We start from the raw sequence: 10,862 nt of genomic DNA, 5'->3' as shown, positions 1-10,862 counted from the left end.
CAACTCCAGCTGTTGCAGACATTTTGGGAGTGTACCAGCGAATCGATCGATCTCTCTGTCTCTGTCTCTGTCTCTGTCTATCTCTGTCTCTCTCTGTAATTCTGCCTTTCAAATAAGAATAAACCGTAAAATTTTTTTTGAACAAAGAAAGTAACCTTATAAATTTTAAGGAATGAGATGAGTAAATGGAAAATAAAAGCATTTTTGATGTGTCTGATGTAAAATCATTTTAACTTGATGAGTTAAATCAAGATAAAGTTTCCCTACTCATTAGTTACAGATGTATGGCCCTCTTGGAGGAAATTAAAGAGAAGAATTTAATAAAATGTGCAGGAAATAAAATTTCTTGAGAACTCAGAGCTGGTATAAACTTAACTCAACAGTGAGTTTTTCCTAGAAATGGACTTGAGAATGGGAAGTAAGGAGGATAGAATTTATCAGTTGTCTAGAGGTGGTAAAGTAGGTAGACACGGAAGTTGCTACCAAGAATGTATTAGTTCCTTCAGTCGGACTTAGAGCCTACTATGTAACTTGCATAGCTAAGTTTGATACAAAATTGTAGGGCATAGGATTAAAAAATTAAGAATTTCACAATGACAACAACAAAATGTTAAACCATATATGTATCCCTGCTCTATAGAGTGCCCTTTACAGATTCATGGTCAGCATATTCAGGAAGCCTTGTGATATCTCTAGCTATGCCAACTATAAACAGCAGATCATGGTCAGCAAAATTTTATTCCTAGTATCAGGCCAGGAACTGAAGTTATTATAAACCTCATATTCTCAAATGTGTGTTTTGACTCTGTGTCTTTATACTAACTTTATCTTGATATCCTTCTCAAGGTAACGCATTTCATAAGGCTTGGAAGGATAAAAAGAATTTGGATAAAAAAGTAGGGGACACTAAGTATGGCTCATTAATTGTGATAAATATATTGACATGAGCTCTGGGAACTTTTTGTATCACTACCTCTCAATATTTGTTTTGTAAATATAAAGCCATTTTAAAATGAAAATGTTTAAAGAAGTCATGATTAAGATTTTGTTAGTAGGGCCAGCATTGTGGCATAATGGATAAAACTGCCGCCGTCAACAACACAAGCATCCCACATGGGCAGCAGTTCAAGTCCCAGCTGCTCTGCTTCGGTTCAGCTCCCTGCTAATGGCCTGGGAACAGCAGTGGAGGATGGCTCAGCTACACACTGGGTTGACCTGGAAGAAGCTCCTAGTGCCTGGTTTCATCCTGTGTCAGAAATCTTCACTGATGCCATCTAGGGAGTAAACTATCAGATGGAAAATCTGCCTCTCTCTGTCTCTCCCTCTTTTCTCTGTAACTCTGATATTCAAAAATAAACATAAATAAATCTTAAAAAAAGATTTTGTTAGAGGCCGATGCCACGGCTCCATAGGCTAAACCTCCGCCTGCGGCACCGGCACACTGGGTTCTAGTCCCAGTCGGAGCGCCGGATTCTGTCCCAGTTGCCACTCTTCCAAGCCAGCTCTCTGCTATGACCCGGGAGTGCAGTGGAGGATGGCCCAAGTGCTTGGGTCCTGCACCCACATGGGAGACCAGGAGAAGCACCTGGCTCCTGGCTTCGGATCAGCGCAGTGTGCCGGCCGCAGCGCGCTGGCCACGGCGACCATTGGCGGGTGAACCAACGGCAAAGGAAGACCTTTCTCTCTGTCTCTCTCTCTCTCACTGTCCACTCTGCCTGTCCAAAAAAGAAAAAAAGATATTGTTAGTAAACCAGGTGGGCACAAAACAATGGCAATATCCTGGGTCTACATCTCTCAAAACTTTCTCCAAATCAAAAGGAAACAGAATAAAAATAAAAGTAAACAAAATAATGCACTCACTATAGCTTGAAGACAGATGAGTTCAATGATTTAAAATAAATAAAAGGAAAAAAAGACAAAATATCAAATTCCAGAAAGTGATTACTCATGTACCTATCCTGCTATACATCTTGGTATAATTAAAGGGGAGGTTGAGAAAAACTGTGAGAAGAGAGAAGAGGGCATTAGTTAAGACTTGAAATCTATTCTATTGGTTAGTATTTTCAGACACTAGTCTTGTTTATGTGATCCCTTTGGTTCTTAGTCCTATCATTATGATCAATTGTGAACAGAAATTGATCACTGGGACTAGTGAGATGGCATTGGTACATGCCAACCTTGATGGCATTGAATTGGAATCTTCTGGTATGTTTCTAACACTACCATTTGGGGCAAGTCCGATTGAGCATGTCCTAAATTGTACATCTCCTCCCTCTCTTATTCTCACTCTTATATTTAACAGGGATCACTTTTCAGTTAAGGTTCAACACTTAAGAATAACTGTGTATTAATTACAGAATTCGATCCAACATGGGAAGCGGGATACACAGCAGACTCACAGAATGGCGATGTCCAAAACAGCACTCTGGCCTCAGAATCAGCCCTTAAGGCATTCGGATATGGCTGAAGAGCCCATGAGAGTATTTCAGGCATGGAAAGCCAAGACACTCTGGCAAAAAAAAAAAAAAAAAAAAAAAAAAACACCACCTAAATGAAAGATCTTTGCGAGTGAGATCCCAGTGGAAAGAACAGGTCATCAAAGAAGGAGGTACCTTTCTCTGAAGGGAGGAGAGAACTTCCACTTTGACTATGACCTTGTCTAAATATGATCAGTCAATGAACTCAAAAGGTTTCCATAGCCTTGGCAGCTCATGACAAGAGCCTAGGGTGATTACTGACACCATAAACAAGAGTGTCAATTTGTTAAGTCAACAGCAGGAGTCACTGTGCACTTACTCCTCATGTAGGATTTCTGTCCTTAATGTGCTGAACATTGTGATTTAATGCTATAACTAGTACTCAAACAGTATTTTTCACTTTGTGTTTCTGTGTGGGTGCAAACTATTGAAATCTTTACTTAATATATACTAAATTGATTTTCTGTATATAAAGAGAATTGAAAATGAATCTTGATGTGAATGGAAGGGGAGAAGGAGCGGGAGATAGGATGGTTGTGGGTGGGAGGGAAGTTATGGGGGGGAGGCCATTGTAATCCATAAGCTGTACTTCGGAAATTTATATTCATTAAATAAAAGTTTAAAAAAAGACTTGAAATCTAGATAAAAATAATTTCCAGGAAGAACAAATTATCTGTTAATGTGAGCATATTATAAAAATATTTTATGGCAGATGATATTGTGAACTACATACATACAATTTTAAAATATGTGTATTTTGAAGTGGTAGATTTGTAAAAGCTTAACTTCCAAGTTAAATAAAATGTTGAAATGTTCAGGTAAAATGTTGAAAAAGAAGGGATGGGGGCTGGTGCCGTGACGTAGTGGGTAAAGCTGCAGCCTGCAGTGCCAGAATCCCTTATGGATGCCTGTTCGAGTCCTGGCTGCAGCACTTTCCATCCAGCTCTCTGCTATGGCCTGGGAAAGCAGTCGAACAGGGCCCACAAGTCCTTGGTCCCCTGTACCCACGTAGGAGAACTAGAGGAAGCTCCAGAAGCTCCTGGCTCTTGAGGTTGTATCACTTACTGCAAGAAAATATTTTTCAATTTGAATCATAAAAGCAAGACCAAACTATGCAGTGCAACAGGAAAACACATCTAAAAGAAGTGATTCTGAAAGACGAGAGTAAAGGAATAGCCCAAACTTTATCAATGAAATATGCCTAGTAGAAAAAACTCTAAATGGAAGAGATCTATCTACAAAAATAAACCCATATAAGTACTTGAAGAAAACTAGAAATCAATGGGTAGATTGCAATGTAATCTGATGTAGGGAAAGCCTTCCAAACTATGAATCAAAATTCAGAGGTGATAAAGAAAAAGGTTGAGAAATTTGACTGCAGAACAAAATAAATGAAAAATATGTGATAAAAATACCATATGTAAAATTGAAAGACAGCTGATAAACTTTAATAAAATATTTGCAAAATATATCATAATGAAAGGAAAATATTTCTAGTATACAAAGAGCTCTTAAAAGTTGAGTTAATGAGCCAAAACCATAAAAGAAATATGGGAAAAAACACATAGAGAGATTTAACAACAAAAAATTAGTAAGATGCCAGTTAAGCACGTGAAGAGATGTTTATCTCACTGGTAGAGAATGTAAATTAAGAGCTCTGAGGTAACATTTTTCATGTATCACATTTGCTGAAACTGAAAAATTATGACAGCCTATTCTTTTGTCAAGGTTGTACAGGAACAGGTAATCTCTTTGCCGATTTGAATGTCGCTGTTATAAATCTTTTGGTTTAGCAAAATTTATTCTTTCAAAATTCTGGATGCCAAGTTCCAAAATCGAAAGTGTTAGGTGGGCCGCACTCCCTTTGACAGCTCGAAGAATGAATCAGTTGTCTCTTCCAGCTTCTGGTGGCTGTTGGCATTCTGTGTTTCTGGCCACCTCACTCTCACCTCTGCCTCCATGATTTCACTGATTCATCTCTCTCTGTCTCCTCCTCTGTCTCTCTCAACTCTCCGTCTGCACTTCTCCCATAAGGATATTTGTCTTTGAATCAGGGTAAATGCTTTGAATCATTGAGGAGTGCGGAATATCGGATCTAAGGACCATATAACACCCACAGAATCATTGAATCTAGCTCTGCCTAGGCAACTGCAGGAGGGACTCGAAACTCAATAAATCTACAGCAGTCTCATTTTCAAGGTATGATTATTCATTCCTGCATAGTTTATTGCAAAATGTTGGAAGTAGTCTAAATGCTCAAACATCATAAGACGATTGAATAAATTATGATGTATCTAGAAAATAGAATATTATGTAGGTAAAATATGAGAGGGATCTCTATCAACTAATATGGAGTAATTTCCAACTGGTTTTGGAATGTAAAAAAATAATGTGCAAAATAGTGTTCATAGTTTTTGATCTTTGGAGGAAGAAAGCATTGAAAAATCTGAATCTATCTTCTTATGTTTATAAACCAATTCAGAAAAAATAAAGTAGAAAATAATGAGATGGATTTATTGTACGATAGAAATGAGATGGAAAGAAAAGAGGGAAGGGTCTCTGCACTGTGATGTAGGGGGTAAAGCTGCCACCTGCAATGTCGGCATCCCATATGGAAGCCAGCTTGATTCCCAGCTGCTCCCTTTCCATATAAGCTCCCTGCTAACGTACCTGGGAAAGCAGTAGAAGATGGCCCAAGTGCTTGGGCCCCAGCACCTAGGTGGGAGACCTGGAAGAACCTCCTGGCTCCTGGCTTCAGTCTGGTCCAACCCTGACTGTTGTGGCGGCCATTTAGGGAGCAACGAACAGAAGATCTCTCTCTCTTTCTTTCTCTATCTTTCTCTATAACCCTGCCATTTAAATAAAAATGAATAAATCTCTTAAAGGAAAAAAATAACAATACAGGGGATGGGAACAGGTTGAGTGGCATGAGCAGGAAGTAAAATTTCTAACTACACCTATTTGTATAGTTTTAACATTTAGAACCATGTCAATGTTTAATATATCCCTCAATGTTAATAGAACCCAGATTATTCACTTTAAATATTTAAAAGAAACCAGGATTTAGGTGGGGCAATCTAAAACATAAAACAAAGAATAAAAGTTAGTATTACAAATGGCTAACATAACCATTGTGGAATCCAACATTTTCCCAACAATCCCTATATAGTAGTAGTAAGAAACAAAGATAAGGCCCTGGATATGCTCCATGATACTTGGATTTCATGTTCTCTATATCTGTTCAGTAGAAAAAAATGAGAAAATACATGTACATGTTCACACCAATATTCTCATATGTATATTTTCTTTCTTCCTTTCCTCCCTGGATTTATATTAATTTTTCATTAACCCCATGGTTCTTATAATGTTGATTCTGACTGAGAGTTCTTATAGTTTTTCTTAAAAGTCCAGAATCTGGCTTTCAAAATCCAAATCAAGAACCTAATATCAATATAATCTTTAATATTTTTTTGTAATTGACAAAGATTGTATATGCCTTTGAGATATCATGGTGATATTTTGATACATGTTTACATTCAAATTCAGGTAAATATAGTGTTGCAGATTGAACAGGACTTGACAACCCAAACTCCCACATAGGTTAAAACCCCAAAGTTACACGCTAACAGATGATGGATTAAGGGTGGAGACTTGATCTGATTATGATGTCTCACAGGTTGGCCTTGGAGTCTTAGGGTGACTGGGGACTTGCCCTTGGAAGCTGGTTCTCATTAGAGTATTGGTTATATAAGCAGTATTTGCTTCCTGTGTCTCTCTGATTTCTGGCTCCCCATGTCATCTTTCCTCCATACATGCTGCACTTTGCCAGCTTCCACCAGATGCCAAACTAGTGAGACTGCCAGATTGTAAACTGTGAACCTCTGTGCACTACCTTTTCCCTCTTAAGAAGCTCTTCTAAGCCATTTTAGCTAAAGTAATGAAAGGCTGACTAATACACAAATCTATGTCCTTAAACATTTCTCTCTTAAGGGTAAAAATATTCCAGATATCTTCTTTCAGCTTACTATACAGTGCAGTATCATGATCTATAGCCACCTCAGTGTGATCTTGCCTGTGTCATTTAACCTGCTTTTGCCTCTGTTCTCTGATATGGAAAAAAAACAATAATAATACAACCTGTCTCTTAGATCATTGTAGGATATATCAAAATACAGAAGGTAACAGCCTGAATAATCCTTGACATACACACTTACCATACAAAATAAGCACGTGTTCATATTATTTCTATTGTACAAACTAGAATCTTGATTAAAGGTAACCTCCAAGCCAATTACTTAGTACCAATTACTTAAGTACCAATTACTTAGTCCCTATATAAAAAGCTACCTTTTCACATTAGGATGAAAAATTAAGCACACTTACAGAATATCTTCATTCTAAAAGCTCTATAGGCATGGTTTAATAGATATTACCTTTAAAAAATTTCCTATATTTATTTATAGCTTACAGTTGAGAAAGAACTTTTTCCATAAGTTACTTTATTTCAGTTTGAACTTCACACTTTTTTCCACTCTAAATAATGGAGTCCCTAGCCTATAGGAGTGCTAATTACCTGAAAGAGTTCTGTACATCCAAACTCCAAGTTACAGTTAATTAACTTAATTAATTTTTCATCATAATTTGATCCCCTAAGTCCCATTTTGGTTGCAATTTCTTGTAGTGTTCAGAGCTAACCAATGAAGCACACAAGAAATGTAGCATGATGTTCCAGCTGTGACTTAAATGCTTGCAAAGTAAGATCCAACCAAACTAAACTTACCAGTAACAGAGAGGTTACATGAAAAGTATATAAAAAATTATGGAGAAAAAGAGTTGCCTGAGGTCAGTGATCAGTAAGGAGGAGGAAGCGTCCCAGGAAAATGGGGAGCAACTGAAAAAAAATCAATATATCAGAAAGGCAAGAGAACATATGTGGATGAGATTTTTAGTAAAAGCAAGTGCGGCTAGAGAGGGAAAATTCTGTAAATAGAGACAAAAGATTAGAGAAGAGCAGGAAATGTCCAGACACAGCTTCTGTGCAGTGCAAGGGAAGGGAAAACATCCCTTTGTAAATACTTCCAAGTGCTGGGTTTTAAAAACTGGATTATCTTGGGGCTGGTATCATGGCACAGCAAGTATAGCCACCAGCTGTGATGCTGGCATCACACATGGGCACCAGTTCATGTCCTAGCTGTTCCATTTTTAATCCAGCTCTCTGCTGGTGTGCCTGGGAAAGCAGCAGAAGATGGCCAAGTGTTTGGACTCCTGCACCCACATGGGAGACCCAGACAAAGCTCCTGGCTCCTGGTTTTGGCTTGGCTCAGCCTTGGCCATTGCAGCCATCTGGGGATAAAACCATTGGATGAAAGCTCTCTCCCACTGTCTCTCTGTCTCTTCCTCTGTCTCTGTAGCTCTGACTTTCAAATAAATCCTAAATAAAACCTGAATGATTCGAACTAAAGAGCACAAAATGTGAATTCACATTTCTTTTGAAATCAACTACAAAACCTGGCTGACACCCAGGTGACTGGGGGATTGAGAGTCTAGAGGGTCACAGAGAGCTCAGGGAATGTCTGTTGAAGCTTGTGAAGACAGGCAAGGATTGGAGCCACAGCCTCAGAGCTACGCAGGCAAGCACCTGTGCAGATCTCAGCACTCCACGCGACACCCCCTCTTCCTGAAAGGCAGTAAGGGGATTTCTGGTCTTTCACTATCTCTGGAAAGAAATGTTACAGAAGAGAAATCGAAAAACAAGCCGACTTCAGGTGTGAGTTTGGAGTGATGAGGTACATATCCTGCGTGGTCTGAGAAATACATTGGGAAGATTCAACATAAAAATTTATCCAGGATCATTGAAATCCCTTAATAAACAAACCAGCAACATCTCTGATGAAATTTCCCCAACAACTTTAAGACTTTCTAAATGAATGAATAGCTGTATAGACAGAATTTCACTAATTAAAAAGTTGCTAATACACAGGACAATAAGCAACATGAGACTTGGCATACATAATGAACGATGACCAAACAAGAAACAATAACATTTGTTATAAGAGTGTTAAGAATGACTAGAACGATACAAAAAGCAACACACTCTTAAGAAAACAAGAGCAAAATGAAGGGTTTTGAATTTTGAGCCAAAAATCCTGTGACTGACTGAGATTATCAATGAGTAACATGTGTAATTTCTTTGAGCTTTAATTTCCTCATAGAGCATTTGGTATATCTATCTATCTCATGATATTGGTCTAAATGTTTAATGACAAACTGTAAGTAAAGCTCCCAGAAAACTGGACGTGCTGGGTGCATATCAGTGTCTGTCTTCCATGCGTGAAAGACTAAGTTAGATGATGAATCTTGATCAAGAGAGATGCTCTTTTCAAACATGCTGAGTTCAGCTTCTTAAATTTTGGGACATTGAAATTGGCTAGGAGACCTGCGTTGTGGCATAGCAGATTAAGCCACCACCTACAGTGACGGCATCCAACATGGGCGCCGGTTCAAGTCCCAGCTGCTCCATTTCCAATCCAGCTCTCTGCTATGACCTGGGAAAGTAATAGAAGATGGCCCAAGTCCTTGGGCCCCTGCACCCACTTGGGAGACCCAGAAGAAGCTCCTAGCTCCTGACTTCAGATCAGCTCATCTCTGGCCATTGCAGCCATCTGGGTAGTAAACCAGAGGATGGAAGATCTCTCTCTCTCTCTCTCTCTCTCTCTCTGCCTCTCCTTCTCTAGCTGTGTAACTGTGACTTTCAAGTAAAATAAATAAATCTTGAAAAAAAATAAATTGGCTAGGAGATATAACTGGATAGAAGGTATCACTGTATTCATTTATCTTCTAGCCTACAAGAGAAAGAGCAAGAGAGATGCTTCCCTTTTTATTTGCAATTTTTTGTTAATTTTGAAATATATCTTTTGAGGTAAGGATGAGGACTTCATCATATTTACAGCTAATTTTGGGAAAATTGATAGATTTATAATGTACCCTTTTTCTATCAATAAGTCTTGAGTACCTATCTCGTTTTTATTTGTCATTTGCAAACTTTTTCTTCCTCAGTGAAGTTTAGTAATATTCTTTATAAACATTTCTTATACAATTAATCCCTATATATTTTAGACCTTGGTTGCTATAGTGACTGACATGTTAGAAATGATTAGGCTTTCAGGGACACTTTTGATTTTTCTTATATTTATATTTTAGAGCCGATATGGAGGATTCTCATACTTTACATTATTTAAGTTAAATTTCTTTTTAATTTTTAAAATCGATTATGATATATTCTGGAAATCTTCTTTTACCAATTATTTCTATGTCATGCATGAAGATGACAAGAACATCTAAATTAATGTGGCATGGTAAGTGGAGCTCAGAGGTCTCTTCTGTACTTTTCACGTTGAGGAAGTATTATACATTTAATTTTCTTTTTTTTAAAACTTTTATTTAATGAATATAAATTTCCAAAGTACAGCTTATGGATTACAATGGCTTCCCCCCCATAATGTCCCTCCCACCCGCAACCCTCCCCTTATCCACTCCCTCTCCCCTTCCATTCACATTCACATCAAGATTCATTTTCAATTCTCTTTATATACAGAAGATCAGTTTAGTATACATTAAGTAAAGATTTCAACTGTTTGCTCCCACACAGAAACATAAAGTGAAAAATACTGTTTGAGTACTAGTTATAGCATTAAATCTCAATGTACAGCACACTAAGGACAAAGATCCTACATGAGGAGTAAGTGCACAGTGACTCCTGTTGTTGACTTAACAAATTGACACTCTTGTTTATGGCATAAGTTATCACCCTAGGCTCTTGTCATGAGCTGCCAAGGCTATGGAAGCCTTTTGAGTTCACCGACTCTTATCTTATATAGACAAGGTCATAGTCAAAGTGGAAGTAGTTCTCTCCTCCCTTCAGAGAAAGGTACTTCCTTCTTTGATGACCCGTTCTTTCCACTGGGATCTCACTCGTGGAGATCTTTCATTTAGGTGTTGTGTGTTTTTTTTTTTTTTTTTTTTTTTTTTTGCCAGAGTGTCTTGGTTTTCCATGCCTGAAATACACTCATGGGCTTTTCAGCCGGATCCGCATGCCTTAAGGGCTGATTCTGAGGCCAGAGTGCTGTTTAGGACATCTGCCATTCTATGGGTCTGCTGTGTATCTCACTTCCCATGTTGGATCATTCTCTCCCTTTTTGATTCTATCAGCTAGTATTTGCAGACACTAGTCTTGTTTATGTGATCCCTTTGGTTCTTAGTCCTATCATTATGATCAATTGTGAACAGAAATTGATCACTGGGACTAGTGAGATGGCATTGGTACATGCCACCTTGATGGGATTGAATTGGAATCCCCTGGTATGTTTCTAACTCTACCGTTTGAGG

General features: G+C 38.2%; 1 non-coding gene across 1 annotated transcript; it reads left to right on the top strand.

The window, feature by feature from the left end:
• The first annotated feature begins 9,225 nt into the window (after nt 1-9,225).
• LOC127493350 (small nucleolar RNA SNORA36 family) lies at nt 9,226-9,327 on the top strand. Its single transcript, XR_007923406.1, has one exon. It is a non-coding gene; the product is annotated as a small nucleolar RNA SNORA36 family (small nucleolar RNA).
• The last annotated feature ends 1,535 nt before the right edge of the window (nt 9,328-10,862 follow it).

This window comes from Oryctolagus cuniculus, chromosome 5 (assembly GCF_964237555.1).
Source record: "Oryctolagus cuniculus chromosome 5, mOryCun1.1, whole genome shotgun sequence".
In the NCBI taxonomy this organism is placed as follows: Eukaryota; Metazoa; Chordata; class Mammalia; order Lagomorpha; family Leporidae; genus Oryctolagus; species Oryctolagus cuniculus.
The sequence above is the reverse complement of the archived record's forward strand: the minus strand, read 5'-3'. Positions and strand labels throughout refer to the sequence as shown.